Genomic DNA, 19374 nt, shown 5'->3' with positions numbered 1-19374 from the left:
TATGTTCAGAGGCAACAGGAAAGCAGAAAGAAACAAACAGAAAGTAACTGTGTGGGCAGATTCTCCTATTAACTGAACACTTATTTACTAGCAGGGACCCAAGAACTATAACTATCAGCTAAGTAAATAAGCTATAATGGCTGAAATATAAGGATCAAGACAAGTAAATGTTGAGGTTTGGTCTTTTGCTATCTACTTTTATGCTAAATGTGTTTCGTAAGACATGATTGTCCCAGAAGTAAGAGAGTCTACATGTAAGACACTAAATGGTCCCCCTGCCAAGTTATTCCTGATTGGTAAATAAAGACACCAACAGGTAATAGTTGTGCATGAGAAATTCAGGCAGAGTTTAGGTCTCATAGGCTTGGGGTGACAGGAGACCAAGAGGAGAAAAAGAAAGTGCAGGAGGGGAAAGAGAAGCCACCATGCATTAAGAATCAAAAGATTATGAACCCCAGGGCAAGCCAATTGGAAATAAGAGCAGCCCAGATTAAACACAGTAATAACTTAGGGTTGTCTATAGGAAATAGACTTTAATAGCATAGTGGGTAAGCTCCTGTATTAAAGGCATATTGTAAATATAAGGAGAGAGAGAGAAAGAGAGAGAGAGAGAGAGAGAGAGAGAGAGAGAGAGAGAGAGAGAGAGAGGGAGAGAGGGAGAGGGAGAGGGGGAGGGGGAGAGGGAGAGAGAGAGAGAGAGAGAGAGAGAGAGAGAGAGAGAGAGAGAGAGAGAGAGAGAGAGAGAGAGAGAGAGAGAGAGAGAGAAAGAGTTTTATTTGGGAACTAAAGGGACAAAAGCAGGGTAGAAACCTCATGTCAGGATTAGATACTTTCTACAACAGGTAAAACCTTCCTCTAGTCTCAGTTGTAGCTAATTTTAGCTTACAAAAGTTTAGAATTACTATTTGTCATCTTCAAAACTAACAATATTTATCATGAGCACTACATACATGCATGGATACGTTAAGATCTAGAGCTCAGTATTCTCAGCAACTTTTGCAAGCTTTCTTGGTTTTGAAACTCTACTGTTCCTAGGCTTCCTGAACCATGCCTTTCTCAGTAACATGTTTCCCAGCTTCCTTTTTATCACATGGTTTAACTTTCAGTCCTTTTTAAACTATTCCTGCTGATTCTCTTTAAAATAATTGTGTGTTTTTTACTCTCTTCACTTCATTGTAGTCATCCTAAACTAGTTTGTTCACATTTAGTCAAAGCTTCCGTGGGCTTTGTAAGACCCAGTTAGTTAGTGATTATAATGTAGCATGGTCTTTTATACATATTTGTATTCACAACAAGAAAGTGTCATATGATTGCTTGTCTTAATTTTCAGATATTGTCATAAGTTCTTGTGATGAAAACTTTAAAAAAATGAACATTTCATGAATCTTGTGTATCATTGGAACGATGACTTTGACATAAGACTCGTGTGAAACCAATTTTACTTGCCTAAAATAAAGCTAGATATATACGCAAACAGAATTTACATGGGTGCCAGTTGTAAAGAACTGAATATATTGCTGAATAAATCATTTGACTCAAACAAAATACCGAGAGATAAATCTCCAAAATTGCTATTGATGTTCTCCCTGCCCCTGAGTATCAGAAAATATGTATAATGTCTTATTAGGAACTAAGTAATTGTCTTACAATATCCAAGCCTTAGAAGGCAGCTACTATGTCAAGAGAAACAAATTAAAGTTAACAGGATTTATTCCAGCAAACAGTTTATGAATCAGGCAGCACTCAAAACCAGAGATTCGGGGTACCCTCCCAAGCAGTGTGAGATATGAGAACACATAGGCTGACCATGGAGGCAAAGGTCAAAAATCACCTGACAGGCTCTTGCTAGAAAGCTGCTTATTTCAGTACAAAATAATGAGATGTGCCTTAAGTAGGCTTGAGCTGGCATGCTGGGTAGGATTGGTTGAAACTTAGACATTTCTTGCAAAATATGCTAATTTGTTTACATGCTAAGTATGGTCATGGTTTACAGTCAGGGTCTCAAAACATAGAGACAACCTCAAGCTACAGATCTGCCTCTTTCTTTGCTTAAATACAGGCAATTATTTACAATAAAGGCTTAAAAGCAAGCACACAAATCTTACAGAAAGATATGTTAGTTGTGCTCAAGTGAATTCCAAGAATCAGGCAAAAAGGTATGGGGTGGTGCTGAATGCCTACAGTTCCACCACAAATAAGACTATAGGCCTCACTTTACCTTTACAACCACTTGAACAACCAAAGATATCTTAGGAAAGTGTGATGGTTTGCATATGCTTGGCCCAGGGAGTGGCACTATGAGAAGGTGTGACCTTGTTGGAGGAAGTATGTCACTCTGGGGGTGGGCTTGGAGACACTCCTCCTAGCTGCCTCAGGATGCTTAGTCTGAAGATGTAGAACTATCAGTTCCTCCTGTACCATGCCTGCTTGGATGCTGCCATGTCCTTGTCTTGATGATAATTGATGGCACCTCTGAACCTGTAAGCCAGCCTCAATTAAATGTTCTTATTTATAAGACTTGCCTTGGTCATGGTGTCTGTTCACAGCAATAAAACCCTAACTAAGACAGAAGGCAAAGTTACAATATTATTGTAATGGGGGTTGACTGTTATCTAAGGATTTACTCACAGTCTTCCTTGGTATAAAAATTTGAATGGCCTGGAATGAGAGGGGACCAAACTTCAGAAAATGTTTTATGCCTTCAGAATAGGAGAAGCCTAAAGTTGGAAATATAGTACACAGGCTTGGGTATTTTACAGGATCTCTGGGTTCTCCCCTTTGCTATTGGTTCTGTTTAAATACTCATGTTGTCGTGCAATAGCCCAGCCCATGCCTTCCCACATTTATTTTCTCAACGTCTCTTATGGGAAAAAAGAAGTGTTCATCTCAGGGAGCCTGCTTTTGCCTGTTGGTTTACTAATGTCCCTCTATCTTCCTTTCATCGTGGTGCTATAAAAACCTATGAAGGCAGAAGAGATATAGAGTGTTCCATAAGTAAACCTGAGTGAGAAGAAAGGGCTACTTCCTAGACAAGAGCTGAAGGATCAAAACATGAAGAAGTTCAGGTAAGAGTTAACCCTAAAGAGAAAGGATCTGGCTGTGCCAAGAAACAAGGCTGACTAAAATGCTAGAGAGTCTTCACAGTAGTGAACAATAGAAAGTCTCCTCACACCACAGGGAAACAAAGCCAGAATTCTGAGACTATAGAATTAAGCCAAGTGCTGGGGAATGTACTCAGAGCCTGGTGCTCTAGGGCAGTTAACTGGGCCTTCACATCAGAGAAGGACAAATGGCCAGGGATTAAAGCCTAGAGCAGTGGCTCAAAGGTCAACTGAGATGGCCCAGCATAGAGGCTCAGGTATATAACCTCAGGTTTGGGAGGCTAAGGCAGGAGAATTACTATGAGTTTAATAAATAGCCTAAGTTACATAGCAAATTTCAGTTCAACTGGAGCTGTATTGTGTCTCAGTACACTATTGGCAGACGGAACAGAGACCTTTGTGTGCTCTCTTTAAAAGGGCACTAACCTCATCTGACGTCCTCACCTTGAGGAGTTAGAAGTTCAGTTTTCTCTTCTATAATAGAATTTAGTGACTGTATCTAACATTTACCTTTCAGAATGGGAGATCACTGTACTTGTCTCTGTGGCCCAGTATCACCATAGATATGGTCTGGTGCTTTGAAGTCAACAATCTTCAATAGAACACCAGGACGTGATTACTAGTCCAGGACTATCTCAGGCCCTCCCAGTGTTCCCAAACTGAACTATTACTTACTTAGTCCCTTTCAGAAATTTACCCAAAAATTACTTTCTTCCTTTAGTGCCTGTTTTAGGTTTTGGTGGTGCATTTCCATAATAACAGCATGTGGGAAGCAGAGGCAGAATGGTACAAGAGACTTTGAGACTTTCCTAGTCTACTTACTGAATTCCATAAATAATAAGAGAAAGAATGAACAAAAGGAAGAAAGAAAAAAGAATTTTTCCATACCTACATTGGCACACATGTCTAAATTCAGTGACAATCATTTCTTCAAAGTGGGTTGCTTTTCCTGTGTATTCACATTTACATGTTCATCTACTTTCCAGATCTTTTTGCTCCCTGTTAAATATTTTTAGTCATAGAATCTCTTTTTTTGGACAACACAACTCCTTTATTACTGTTACATAATTCTAAATATATTTTTATCTTCTTTGAGAATTCATAGCATGTAGCATTGTCTCCTGCCAATCTGCTGCTCCCTAAGAAATGATACACCATCTTCTGATCTAGAAGAAGTGGGTCCACCATCATCTAAACACTTATGTCTATGTGTATCAAGATCTTCTTTTTACAAAAGTTAAATATGTTTAGAGAGACTATTTAACTGTGTGACTTCGTTTGGTTTTGAACTTGTGGTTTTTCTGCCTCAGCTTCCTGAATGCACCACCATATCTGACTTCAATTTCAAGGATTCTTTGAGGTATATGCATTTTGCCTTAAAAATGTACTTGCAGTAGTTTGCTTAATTAAAATATAACTACATCACCACCCTCATATATTTTCTCTCCTGTTTACACGCCTCTGCCAAATTCATGGCCTCTTCTTTAACCATTGATGTTATATTCACATATAAAAAAGATATAATCATAACCTGCTGAGTTCTTTAAGTGTTTCTTAAATGTCTGTGTTTCTGAGGTTAGCCATTCAGTAGAAGATAACCAAAGAGGAAAATCAAGGCTCTCTTTCTTAGCAGTTGTTAATTGACTGTAGCTCTTCATCTAAAGCTAGAGTCCATGAGATTTCCCCCATCAGTTTTAGAATCTCAACTAATTGTGGAATTATTCAAGTCTTGTTTAGAAAGCCATGTTGTCAAAATCTCATGGGGTGTACCTTTCCTGTAATAGATGGAATGCACAGTCCCACATCAAACTCTTTGGTTCCTCCCACATGCAAGTTCTTCTGCAATGTTCCATGAGCCTTGGGTATATGAATTATATTGTAGATATCAACTGGTGCTCTGCACCGCACAGTCAGTTTTTCTCTTCATTTTGAATTTCTGTAATAGTTTCCTCTGCTGAAGAAAAAGTGGTTTCTTGGTCTAAATACATGATTCTGTGGTTAAGAGCACATCTCACTCTTCCATAGAACCTAGAGTCAGTTACCAGCATCCACATGATGGCTCATAGCCATCTGCAACTATAGTTCCAGGGTATCTGGTATCCTCTTCAGTCCTCTAAAAGCATCAGGCATGCATATGGTGCACATTCAATTACTCAGGCAAAACACTCATACGTGTAAAATAAGTCTTTAAAACATTAAAGAGAAGTCTCTTTGCTGTGGGGTGAAATCAGCATTCGTATTTAGACATATAGATTATTAATTAGAACACAGTTAGGCTGTACATTGTTTTAAGAAATCCACTGGTTAGTCATGTAGCTTGCTAGAATTGAAGTATCAGGTATTGTTTCCCTCCCATGCAGCAGGTAATAAATAGCCACTTCACATTATTATGGCCATAATACCTGACACAAACAACTTCAAGGAGAAAAGAGTCATTTTGTCATGTGATTATATTTATTTGTATGTTCGGTTGATTGCTCCGTATATATTTGTGAAGAAAATCATGGTAGCAGAAGCATGGAGCAGTGTATAGCTTAGTTCTTGGCATTGGTTATATATGGCAGACACTGTTTATGCCACGGCCAACTAAGAAGCAGAAAATATGACAGAAAACACAGATCTGGTATAACCTTTGAAAGCCAGCCCAAAGTGACTTCACTTCCACCAGACAGTTCCCACCACATAAAAGTTCTACAGCCTGTCAAAAACAGCATCCCCAGCTGAAGGACAAATGTTCAAAACATGAGCCTGTAGAGAACATTTGGAGATCAAGCCATAACCATAGGAAGGATAAAGTTAAATTGAAACCTAATAGTAGCGTTTAAAATTATTATGGGAAGAAAAATGTTTTCTTCCATAGCAAAACAATAAAAAGCTCAAAGAACTATAAATTGTTTCACGGCTCTTATGTGTACCTCTCCCCTAGAAAATCATTTTGAGGAAAAATAATACTCTCTGTGGGATGATATTGTTGGATACCTAAAGAAGCATTAAGAATAATGCTGCAGGGTGTATTTGGTGTTATGTACATATATCCATATATATATACATATATGCATGTAACAACAATTAATGAAAAGGGTGCCATGAATTTTTTAAAAATATTTTTATTTATTTATTTGCTTGCTTGCTTGTTCACATGAGTACACCGTAGCTGTCTTCAGACACACCAGAAGAGAACATCAGATCCCATTACAGATGGTCGTGAGCCACCATGTGCTTACAGGGAATTGAACTCAGGACCTCTGGAAAAATAACTAGTGCTCTTACCACTGAGACACCTTTCCAGCCCAAGGCCATGAATTTGAAGAAGAGCAAAGATAGTTGTTACAGGAGAGGGTTGGAAAGGAGGAGAAAGAAGGGGGAAATAATGCAATTTTAATCTCATAAAAAGAAAAGAATCTTTTTAAAATGCTGCAATGTAACAGAATTCTATTATTCCAAGTGGGCCATCATGTTTCCTCAAAGCATGAGACTTAGTGAGCACCTGCAGTTTAATGACTTCTTTCATCTTGAAGACACAGATTTGCAATGTGAAAATCTACCATCTTTCAGCAATTTATCAAAGTGACTGATAAACTCGGAATTTTTGCTGCATCTTATTTTTAATATTTCCATATTCATTGCTGTGTTAGACAAACAATTCCAAGCTAACTTATGTTGTATGTTAATCCAGGCCTTGGGAGCCTTGAAAGTTTACCAGATCTTTCAAAGCAATTTGAAATTAATCTGAGGACAAGTCAGAACAGAGGGCCAAAGCTCTCCCTGGCTAGTTACTTAGTGATTTCTCAACAATAAAAAGGCAAGCTTAGGGTTTCAGCAATCTTTGCACGTGCAGAACTGTCTGTAATGTTCTGCAACATGGAATAAATGAGGTAGTGATCTCGAGTTTCCTGTGAACATTTCTGTTTTAACAATTTTAGGCCCCTGTTATAAAAATACAACAAATTATTTACATCTTTATGAAAGCTTATCATGAAAAATCTTATGGAAAATGGTAATTTTATATATAGTTGCCTACCATGGTCTTCCTGCTTATAAGATTACCCTGAAACTTTGTTAGAAGCATTAAAAAATTCTCCAACAAGGTTGTTATTCTATTTTTCAAAGGTTTCTTACTCTTATAATACTTGCTGAGGCTCTTGGAATTCAGTCATGACGTGCTCTTTGTGGTTTGCTCTGTCAGACTAACTGTTGTCATGGTGAAGGAAATTCTAGATAAAAAGTTATAAAGTTACTAAGCACTGAAGAGATAGCCAGTTCTATCTATTTATAATATTTTGCAGTACAACAGTTGTTTTAGAGTTTGACATCCCAATTTACAACTGCAAATTGTTGAGTAGTATTTCTCAGACCAGAGTAGTAAGTTTGCCCAGCCAAATATCAAGCTTTTCTTTGGAAGATATTAGGTACTTCTAACTTGTTCCTCAACAAATTACAGAGGTAAATACCAAAACTAAAATCTAATGCCCTTGTTAAGTTGCCTCCCAACCAGAGCTTGATTTGTGGACACCTACTAGTTTCCAGGCATTTCAGAACTGTAGTGTTCAGATAAGTACAACACACCTGTTTCCTGAAAAAACAATGCCATGTCTCTGACTTCTAATTTATCTTTCCATTAGATTCAAATTAAAACTATTCTTCAGGTTGAAGACATGTAATGTCTTCATGTAATGTAATGTCACATGTAAATGTGACATGAACATGACAAAAATAAAATCTGATTCATTTAAATATGTATTTCATTTATTTTCATCTTATTACTGACAAAAGGGATAAATTTTTGTTAAAACATTTTTTCATAACACATCTCAGTAAAAACTTGGGTCATACAGCAGTATGTTTTCTAAGAAAATCATAGGCTATTAGAGTTATCAAACATAGGCAAAGAGGGTACATTATTGGCTATCATTGCCAAAGGGTAGATCTTTTCAACAATAAAGAGAAAAGCTTGTTGTTGTTTGCAATCACCATGATTATAGATATAAGTCTCTGCTGGAAACAAATTTTAAACCTGTGTATTGCTGTGCCCTTGGTGTTTCTCATCTACTAGCATTCAGATGTTAAAATCCTATTTCATACAACACTAAAAGTAAGGCCTTAGAAAGTGAGTAGGTCATAAGGGCAGCATCATCATGAATAACCTTATAAAAGGAACACTTATCTCTTCTACAAAAAAGGAAACAGATGGACATAGGAGGTGGGTCCTGGCCAGGTACCAAATCCACAGGCAGTTCCACCTTTAGTTTTCCAGTCGGCCACCCTAAAAGAAATAATCTATTATATAGTTTATAAGATATGCACTCCATGGTATTCATGTATAGTAGTTGAAACAGACCAAGTCATACACTTCTGGTCCTCTCGACGTTAAGTCAAATCAAGTCAGCGTTATAATTTCCCAAGGTAAAAAAAAGTTCAAAAGACATATGAACAAGACAAAATGTCAGAGCATGTTTCATCTTAACTCAGTTGCCAGTGTTAAATCATCCACTTTATTTTATCTGAACAACAATAAAGTTTAGTCTTCTAAGATCATGTTTAATTAAATAATCTGTCAATAATTTTACTTAAAGTAGTATTTGAGATATAAGTAGTGGAAGCCTGTTCTTGTGTCTTGTTTCCATTCCTGCCTGTATGAAATATTGTGATCCAGATTCAGTCTATTCTCTTTTTTCTCTATAAAAGACATATTTCAGTTTACTACTGCAGTAAGGTGGTGCTTGAGGCATTGTAATAAAATCAGATGCTCATAAATTTCTCTCAAATTATATTCCTTACAAATTTTGATTACTCAGAAACTAGTTCATAATTTTCTACTAATCAATATTCAACTGTAGTATATACAAATTAGAGAACTGACTGAAATTAAAAGGGTTTTTAATGGATGGCCATGTCTGAATTATCACAGCTTAGAGAAATGTAAACATGACTCAGGCACAACTTTTAGGTTGATTCTGTGGGAGACACAGCATTTTCAAACCTGTTCTTCTGTATCATCTGTAGTTTGGATTCCTTTCTGCCAAAGAGGCCTGTGAAAGTAGGCAGTCCAGCCACCTACCCTGATTTAAACCTGTTCCTTGGTTTAGAAGATATCTAACTTTGACTTATTTATTATCTAACAATTTTATATGTCTGAAATGTTAATAAAATTTATATATACCATGCTAACTTTGCATTATAGTGGAAAAAAAAATCCAACAAAATATCAAGTGTAGTCCTTGGCTCTGAAACTAGAGATACTAGAAAGGCAGTTTCATTTGTAGCTGGGACCCTTGAAGGGAAAGCTTTCTATTAAAAATCTAATTAAGATTCATAGAGAATTTAATCCTCTGGTCAAGGGTTCATCCAACAGGTTGCACATAGGAACCATCTCTAGTAACACAGGAAAAACTGCCATAGTTCAGGGATCATGTCCAGAAACCCTAAATCACTGGTCTCGAAAACTGAGGAGGTTTCAAAGCCTCAAGGATTTTTTTTTTTTTTTTACTATGCAGAAGACATTAACAACTGTCATATACCCTTCCTTTCTTTTAGTGCTTTTTAATTCAGGGTGGTTCTGTCTCTGTAAGTAGTTTTGCCAATGAGGGGAATATTTTGATGTTTTAAGTCTATAGAAGTGAAGATAAAATCTGTAGGACAGAGACCCAAATCCACAATAGAGTCAACCCCAGACCATCAATACAGCCCAAGGTGTGAAACTAAATGTTTTTACCCAAAGTATTAAGCAAAACTGAACTCCATCTGGAACTCTGAAGCATTCAGAGCCAATAGATGAAGGAAACATTTCCTCCTTTGTGGAATCATTGTTCATAAGCAAGAACAATGAAGCAGCCCATAGTGGGCTAACACAATGTTATAAGAATGGGCTAGGGTTGGTATTTAGGGCAAATGCTGTAAAAAAAGAGATGCCATGCAGATGCCGTTTATGAACATTTGTAAGGAAAACCACCGTGTTAGCAATGTGGCAAAGGGCTTGAGCAGAAGGAAGATTGAGGTTAAAATTACAGAAATGAAATAATGAATGTTATGGCTGTCATTGGTTAACTCTGATACATAACAGAAATTTCAAATCACTTAGACTTTACCTACACCACAATGAATACTTTTTGACTTTTTGAGTCTTTTTGTTCCCGAGATGGATTTTTTTTATTCCATATCCAAATCTTACTTAATTTCTTTAGATTTTCCCCTTTTCCTTTGTGCCTCTCAAGCATGATCAAAATCTGTCTTCTTCTTTCCTGTCTTCATCCTAGCACATAATGTGACTTTCTGCTTGGAACACAAATCTCAGCCATCTGAGTGCCTTTAAGATTTCAATATGTAATCAGAAATAATTTTCTTCACATATTTGATCTTTTTCAGTGCCTCTAAATGATAACAATAAATCTTTGGATTATGTCTAGATCATCCTTGTGCTTCAGACTATGCTTTATTTTATTACCTTCAATGTCTTGGATGATGCAAAGTCCTTCCAAATATGTGCATCTTTCATGGTAGTAAGCACATACAAGTCCCATAGACAGCATTAAACATCTTGCCTCTCAAGGGTCCTTCTGAATTAGCTTCATAAGAATTAATAAGCCCAGAGACGTCACTAATTCCAATGTACTTCCAACTCCAAATCTTTCCTTTCCTTGCTTTCTGTTATAAAAAGCTTCAGTATTCACCATATCCAGAAATATTCTCCATCAATTTGTAATGAAATAATTAATGCTATTCACAGGTATTTCACAACCCAAAACATAATATAAGAGTGTAGTGGTCTATGATGTAAAGAACTGAGAATGTCACTAAGTTATTGGCAGTATGAATTTTTAAATCTTATTCTTATTACAAAAGTAAATATATATTTATAAATCTAATTTATTAATGCAGAGACATTTGAGTAGGAATGCCATAAAAGAATAACAATAACTATATATAGTTGTTATTAATTATTTTTCTAATCACTTTAAACAAATACATTTAACTTAACAGATTTATACTTTGTTCAAAATCAATTTAAGTGTTACCTGTTTTGAGTATAATTTTACTAAAAGAGCATATATTGCATATTTACAGTGTACAAGACTTTGTGCTAAGATATTCACAGAAATAACTTAATTTCATAATCACAAATGTGTGTCAGGATATTTATCATAATAGCATTACAAAATATAAGTTTTACTCATTTTGCAAATAGAGAAATTATTGTGTGGAGCTGTTGCTATGGGTTAGTATTCATTAAAATAGGACCTGTGCAGCAATTAATAGCAATGATAATTAATAACTCCATGCCTATTCCCCACAAATCCTCACAATCCACATCTCTGAGGAAACAATACAAATATACTCATCCCCGAGAAGGGATTATTCTGTTCTATCAAAATGTGAGAACCACTGTATCTTTGCAGCTACTGCTGGACTGTCTCACTTGACATAATCAATATTATATTTGATCACCTCATTGTGTGGGGTGTAAGTCTCACCCAGGACTAGGTAGGAAGATACAAAGTCGGGCTCACAAGGAGAGAAACAGATGGTCTCACTGCTTCTCCTGGGGTTATCTAACAGCCTTTGTGTACAATTTCCAGCTAACTTAAATACTTCACAGGGCTGCTTGCTCATTTGTCGTCTTTAGTTAATAAATGACATGAATCTAAGGTAGTGAGCATACCGGCTTTCCCTGCCACCCTACCCAACCATGCCTACCTTTCCAAGGACAGAAATGATCACGGTTTTCCAGGATGAATCCAGAACTCACTTCCCTTGAACACTAGGGTGGAAAACTATTTTATTCGAAAATTTTATAGTTTGTATTTTTTAGTTTCAGAATAACATGGTTCTTCTAGAATTTGTGTGTGTGTGTGTGTGTGTGTGTGTGTGTGTGTGTGTGTGTGCTTGTGCACATTTGGAAGAGAGAGAGCACACAATATTTGTTACACTGTCAACACATATAAAACTAAAATATTCTGTAAGTGTCTGGAAGGCATTCTATTTCATAAAATATGTCAAATGTGAGGAAAGCATTAAAATATGATATCTAAATTAAGTTAGAGCTTGAATTATATTAAATTCTGATGATATACAATAACTCTGATGATGTAACTGAATACCAATCTGAGCTTACTGTGAACAGTGTTGATAATTTGGTTTATGATTTGAAGCCATCTGGGTATCACAGCTTCCTGAGATTTTGTTTTTATTTGACATTTTGAAGTTTCCATAAGACTGGGCAATGAAGTCTTAGTTTAACCCTCTGGGCCTGTGAGACTGCATTAATACAGGGTCCTTCCGAAAGCATTGGAACTATCATCTAGGCTCTGACACCTCCTCTTCTTGTCTAATGCTGACTGTGTTCAGTGTAACAAGAACTATTAACTTGAGCAGTTTGGGTGCTTAGCTCTTTTTTTAAAAAAAATTTATTTTAAAAAACAAAGATAAAAGAAAAAAATTTTAAACATTTTTGCATAAATGTATACAAATACAATTGTGTCAGTGCTTGGCTTTTTTTTTTTTCTTTTTTTTTAAGGTTTGATACTCTGCATTAAGGGCTTACTATTTACAATGAGCAAAAAGTACACGTAAAACAAGGTGTAACCCGGAATTAATCAACGTGTTCTTGGTGTGTAAGGATTGAGCATGACATTTTTTTTGTTTGTTTGTTTGTTTTTCTTTTCTTTTCTTTTCTTTTTTTCTTGAACTTCACAGTCTGTGAGTTGTTTCTGGGGCAGTCCAAGCCTCTGGGGTTAGCATCCTACTATCAGTGACTGCATATTATGTCTGTTCTTTTGTGACTGGGTGCTTAGCTCTTATGTTAGTATAATTGTTGAGATTTGCTATAGCAGGATTCTTGTTTTTAGACATGTACTTTTTACTGGCAGAAGAATTGTCCCAAGACACCTGAAATTCAGATAGTTTTCTGTTATATTCCTAGATATGATTCATACAAACTGGTTAAAATATGATAATCATGCCAATGTAAAACTCAAATTTGTTATACTCAATTATTTTTTCTGAGAAAAATGTCTCTCTATAATGTCTTAATTATAGATTCCATAGTGGTTTTTTCCTATACCAGGAACACCAAAATTCTAGAAAGTATTTTATGTCTTTTGATATATATGCACATACATATAAATACATGCATATATGTTATATATTTAAAGCTATGTATATGTGTATACACACATTTTACATATCAAACATTTTATATTCCTTGTCATAAAAAGTTCAAAATCTTCTAGAATTATTTGGGGATATATAAGTACACAGTTTTTCCACAATATTCTCTTTCCATTTATACATGTCTATGTTCCTTATACTCTTATTCTATTTATATATATATATCATATCTATTTATATAAGACATAAACTATCCATATAATGTGTTTGCTCTAGCATAGGTGATAGATACATTTTCAAAGCTGTATTTAGACACCCCATGGCTAACATTTATAAATGTGACATAAGCTTGACATATTGAAATGTTACCAATGTTACTAAAAATCTGAACTAAAGGGTTTTGAGCACATGTGCTATTTTATCAACTGTCCATTTAGATAATATTGACACATTACATAACTTAATAATGTTAGACCTATAAATAATCCTTTAGATCATCAACTCAGAGAAATATACTCTTTGATCAAAACCTGTATGTAATTTTATGGCCTCACTCAATTTATAAATATCCTCTTATTGTAGAATAAATTATTTTTTTCAATAAAAGAAGGAGAAATTTACTAACTAGGTGAATTTTATTCTTGCTAAGAAAAATTTAAGTAATAAATGCCCTGCAAATACTGTCAATAGTCATTTACACAGTCATGAGACTATCAATAAAACAAAATATCGAGGTCACTGAGGTCACATCTTCTAACAAGAAGCTTATAGTTCTCAATCTACTTTGTTTTCAAAAGGAATAACATGAAATGCAATATTTACATTACTGTAATTCTTTGTCGTGATCGCTTTCTGGAAGAAGTAGTTTGCAGGGCTGTGCATGTGGCTTAGTGGTGAAGAGTGCTATGTGCTCTTCCAGAGAACCAAAACCCACTTTCCAGCACCCACATCAAGTAGCCACAGTTGTGTTCTGTCTCCCGCAGAATCTGATACCTGACGTCTGCTTCTGGACTCCAGGGGCACCTACACACACACATATGTACACGCAGACGTACAAGCTCATGCACATGTACAGAATCTACTTACACTCACACAGAAACACTCATTCATGGACATACACACATACAAATACATACCACACATACACATGCACACAAAAATCTTTTAGAAAAGGAGAACTTTGATATATTCATTTGTACTAAAGACAAATCAGGCAACTTAATATCCAAAAGGTACTTCAAAATCCTAGATTAGTTAATTCTTCTTTTCTTATTCGATTTCATTTATTTTGCATGTGTATGTGGGTGTGCCTGTGCACTTGCATGACTGTGTGTGTGTGAGTATGTGTGTAGTAGTGGTGGTGCCACATTGCATATGTGGAGGTTAGAGGACAACTTGCAGAAGTTGGTTTTCTCCTTCTACTATGTGGGGTCTGGAAATCAAACTCATATCGGGCTTGGAAACAAAACCCTTTTACTGGGCTTCAGAGATGCCCGCCGTACAAGAGCTGGCTGTTAAAGAATCGACCTGCTCAATGGTGTAGATAGGCTGGGTTTGCAGGGGCATGAGTGCCAGCTGAGAGGGTTCAACATTACCCAGCTGGCTGGGCTCCTAGGATCCTGACGTCTAGAGTGAAGGTGCTGCACTCCAATGTCTCAACTGAGTGGATTCCTGAGAACGCGACGCTGCTGCCTTCAACTCTACTACCTGAAGAGTTGCAAGGCACCCAGGACACACGTATGACCACTTCACGAACCTGTACCCACAGCTGATCAAGAATCCTTCCTTCGTGAATAAAGTGCAAGACTTCATGGAGAAGCAAGAACTGTGGACTAGGCAGAAAATCAGAGAACAGAAGGATGACCTGTTCTGGAGATACACCAGCTACGTGGTGCCACAGCTGGACGGGCTGTGTCTTGGAGAGCAGAAAAGGGCTTCAGAAGAGAAAATAAAGCCCATGACAATGTTCCGAATTCAGTTCTCAAACGTCGTCGGTGGCCTGCTGGACCTCATTCCCTCCCTACCTCCCACAAAAGGCAGCAGCATAAAGAAGTTTAAGATTTGAGACATGGGCCACTGTTCCGCTCTTAGTATGGTCCTTCCTGGATTGGAAAAACATCTATTTTGCCCACTCGAGCTGGTACACATATGCAGCCATGCTCGGGATCTATAAACATCTGGACTTCAACATCAAAGACAAAAACACCTGCAGCAACCGGCTCTCTTTCAGCAGTTACCCAGGTTCCTTGGAGTCTCTATGACTTTTACAGTCGTAGCACTGGCCTTACACTGCTGCAGATCACCAACAGTGTGTACAATAAAACCCTGATGAAGTTGGTGGTACCCGAGACTCTTCTGGCCTGGCAAAAAGTCCGTGCGGCCAACGTGATGGCACAAGGTGGTAAGGAATGGGCACAGATGTTTTCAAGGTACAACTCTGGTACCTACAACAACAAGTACATGGTCTTTGATCTGAAGAAGGTGACCATTAAGAGGAGCATTGACAAAGGTGTCCTCTATGTTGTGGATCAAATCCCTACATATGTAGAATATTCTGATCAAATCAATAACCTAAGAAAAGGATTTTGGGCTTCCTATAAAATTCCTTTCCATAAAACAATCTACAACTGGAGTGGTTACCCACTGCTGGTTCACAAACTGGGTTTGGACTACTCTTATAACTTAGCTCTACGAGGCGAAATCATCAGGCATGACCAAGGGAATGTGACAGACATGGCTTCCATGAAATATATGATGCAATACAACAATTACTAGGAGGACACTTACAGTAAGGGTGATTCCTGCAGTACCATCTGCTGTCATGAGGACCTGAATGAAGCCAGTCCAAGCTCAGGAGGATGCTATGACACCACGTGGCAGACATCTTCCTTGCATCTCAGTATAAAAGCCTATGCCGTTAGTGGCCCCACGGTACAAGATGGTCTCCTATGTTTTAATTGGAATCTGTTCAGTGAAACGCTCCATTGGGGATGCCAGATGTCTTTGACTTTGATTTTGTCACCACGAAACCTATCTTGTCATAGGAGAAAAAGTGAGGAATAAAGAAGACAGAAAGCTGCGAATAAGACACCAAAGGCTCTTTCAGCCATATTTTACCACCTGCATTCTTAATAAGAAATACTAGATCCACCCCCCAAAAATCCTTTTACTATCCTGCTAGTCTCTATATTTGAGATAAAATAAAAATTCTTCACAACCAGCTAGAAAAACAAATGATGATGGAATAAAGGATTTGATTGGCATGTTAACAATTCTCTACTTTTAGTGAACCAAAACAGCATTTTTAGAATTTTATTTTTTAACCAATACATTAATGTATATATTAGAAAAGAAGAAAAGCAAACCTTGTAGTAAAAATATTTAATAAATATGATATGCTATGCCTCATACTCAGAATTATTGTTATTAAAGACTTGAAAAGTACTACAATATCAGTTGAAGCACAGAACCTATTAACCTCAATATTTCTAAACCTGCAGTTAAGGTGCAATATTCTAAGTAATATCCTGATGAGGAGCATCTCCCAAAACGATAATTTTCAAAAATCTGATCTTTACCTTGCTAACAGGCCACTCAAAGTAGAAATCTGAGATGGGAGCAACAGGAACTATATGCGAAGGTGGGTGGGGCCAAGGAGCAGTGAGACATGTCCAGTGCCCTTCCTGGCCAACAACAAAGGGAATGAAGAAGGAGTGAAAACTCAGGAAAGGGGCTGCTTTGAGCAGTTGTTGCCTTCGTTGGAGGAACTAAAGCTACCAGGAGAGTGCCACAAAGAGGCTGGGGCAAAAAACTTATATCCATTCTTCTTTATCCTTTAATTTTGGGTGCCTGAGCAGTCACATACTGAAATACTGGCAAAAAACACTGAAGCATACTATAAATATATACTTTATACTTAGCCTATAAAGTTCAGCCTTCTGGGACAGGGAGTTGGATTAGGAGTTACGAATTGAATATAGAAATGTAAACACTTAGCACATTAATAGTAAGGTCTGTTCAGTAGATATTTTTGATTCTAAATTATCTAGTATTATAACAAATGTTGCTTTATATCAAATATGTGGTAAGTCTTTTATTACTAGAGAGATTGAAGGGTGCATGAAGGTGTAAAATATGTAGAAACATAAATAGATTATAACCCCTCAAAATGTTATGAATGGGTGGGGCAGGAATAACTTTCTCTGCCTGGAAAAGCTAAAGTAGTAGAAAGGAAGCATTATTCAAACTTAGTAAAAACAATTGAAGATTTCACTGAGCCAGTTTTTGATAAGTGTAAAGACTGTGTTCCTAGCAATGAATGCTATGGAGTTATAATCACTAAGAATTACAGAGGTCAAAAGAAACTTATAACTCTACAACTCTAAATTGTGTTCTAAATCTATAAAAAATTTAATATGTTATTTGGGTTCAAAATTCAAAACTATTGACTAGAAAGATTATTGGTGACTTTGCATCCAAACCCCAAATTCATTTTTCTTATTCCATGCCACCATCCTCAAAATATACATTGTTCTCACATTATTTTCAAGAACTTGCTTGTTTTCTACTAAAAGGTTGACAACACGATTAGGTCACCAAAGCTTTGTGCAATATAAAACCTACTAGAAAGGACACCACAAAGTAGCCCAAATATCTCACCAGCATATCATTTTAGGGCAATCACTCAGTTGTATTGAATGGTAACTGATAGAGCCAGGCTCATGTAAGTCTTGAGTGTCCATTTTCATTGAAACTTAATTCTTTCTTTGCTGCCTTGTCCAACACCTTTTTTCCAATTAACTTCAAAACAAGATATCCAACAAAAGGCTTCAGGGCACAACCTAACTTTAGGTGACATTTAAAATCTACATCCTCTTCTCTGACTGATTATGATCAGATCAAACTGTGAAGGAACCATTCTGGATTATTGAACATAATGAATCAAAAAAAATTAAAATATGCCTGTAGGAATGAAAGTTATTCTTATGAGGTTTTTTATTTTATCCTGGGTGTTCTTTCTTAGATCAATTCTTAAAAGAAATTTTCAAAAATAGAAGCAAATGGCTTTGCGGGAAATATATTTCCTTCAACAAACAGGCTTTTTTTTTTTTCTTTAGGATACTCTTTATCTCTGACTTGGTAACTGAATAGCACAAGGTCCTAGGGCATCAATACATAATGCTATTCTTTTGGGTTTCTTGAAGTAGGGTTCGCATTTAATCCAGGCTGGCTGGAACACTGCATGGCCAGGGATGGCTTTGACCTTTAGATTCTCCTACCTTTACCTCCCAAATGCCAGGATTACAGACATTCACCTCCATCCCTAGCTCATACTGCTTTTCAACAAACATCATTTCTAAGAAAATGTGGATCTAAGCATGCTTCAAAGATGCTTATATTGTAGCTTTGTTTACATAGAAAAAAATGTTGTTTTGTCTAGGAAACCTTTGTCTGATGACTCCTTTTTTTGTACTTGGTGAGATTTTTTTCTTCCAATATTGGGTAATATATTACCTGTTCAACTTGCTTCCTTGTTCTGTTGTATGTCTTCCTATTTCCTCCTGTGCTTAAATTTCCACGGAGCATCTCAATGCTGACATTTCTAATTTCTTTTTTATTTGGTGACATATCACTTCCAACATATTCTGGTACTTCTAGAAATCACTTAAATTCCATAAGACCAAAGTAATATCTATTATCATATTTAGAAATTTATTTAAAGAAATATTCAGCTTATTTTTCTAGCCATGATTTTAGGGCCAAAATCTTAACACCAAAAATATAATGGAGCTGTCACACTGGTGTCTGGTGCAAAGACAAAGGGAACAAACCAGAGACTAGAAGAACACCAGCAGAGTCCAAGACCTGAAATTCATGTCCAGAGACTGAAATGACCACCAGTCCTGTGCCATGGGGCCTGAGCCGGGGGCTACTGGAGGTGACCACCAGTAAAAAATCTTGAAGGCCTTGGTAGGGGGCATGCCCAAGAACTGAGAATATTCCTGTCCAGAGCCATAAAGCACAGGTTGGGCATGGCAATACTGAGACCGTTCCTGAAATGACCCCAGATGCTCAGAAAACCTGGGCACTACTAAGGGAAACAAGTAGGCTGTGGAGAAATGGAAGAGGAAACAGAAGGATGTGGCTACAATGAAGAGAGGCAGAACTG

General features: G+C 36.8%; 1 pseudogene across 1 annotated transcript; it reads left to right on the top strand.

Moving 5' to 3' along the window:
• Positions 1–3051: 3051 nt before the first annotated feature.
• Positions 3052–16249, top strand: LOC308417284 (phospholipase B-like 1; annotated as a pseudogene). Its single transcript has 2 exons — positions 3052–3065; positions 14919–16249. The product of its transcript is annotated as a phospholipase B-like 1 (transcript).
• Positions 16250–19374: the final 3125 nt, after the last annotated feature.

Source organism: Micromys minutus (genome assembly GCF_963924665.1).
Source record: "Micromys minutus genome assembly, chromosome: 1".
In the NCBI taxonomy this organism is placed as follows: domain Eukaryota; kingdom Metazoa; phylum Chordata; class Mammalia; order Rodentia; family Muridae; genus Micromys; species Micromys minutus.
This window is presented reverse-complemented; position numbering and strand designations above follow the sequence as displayed.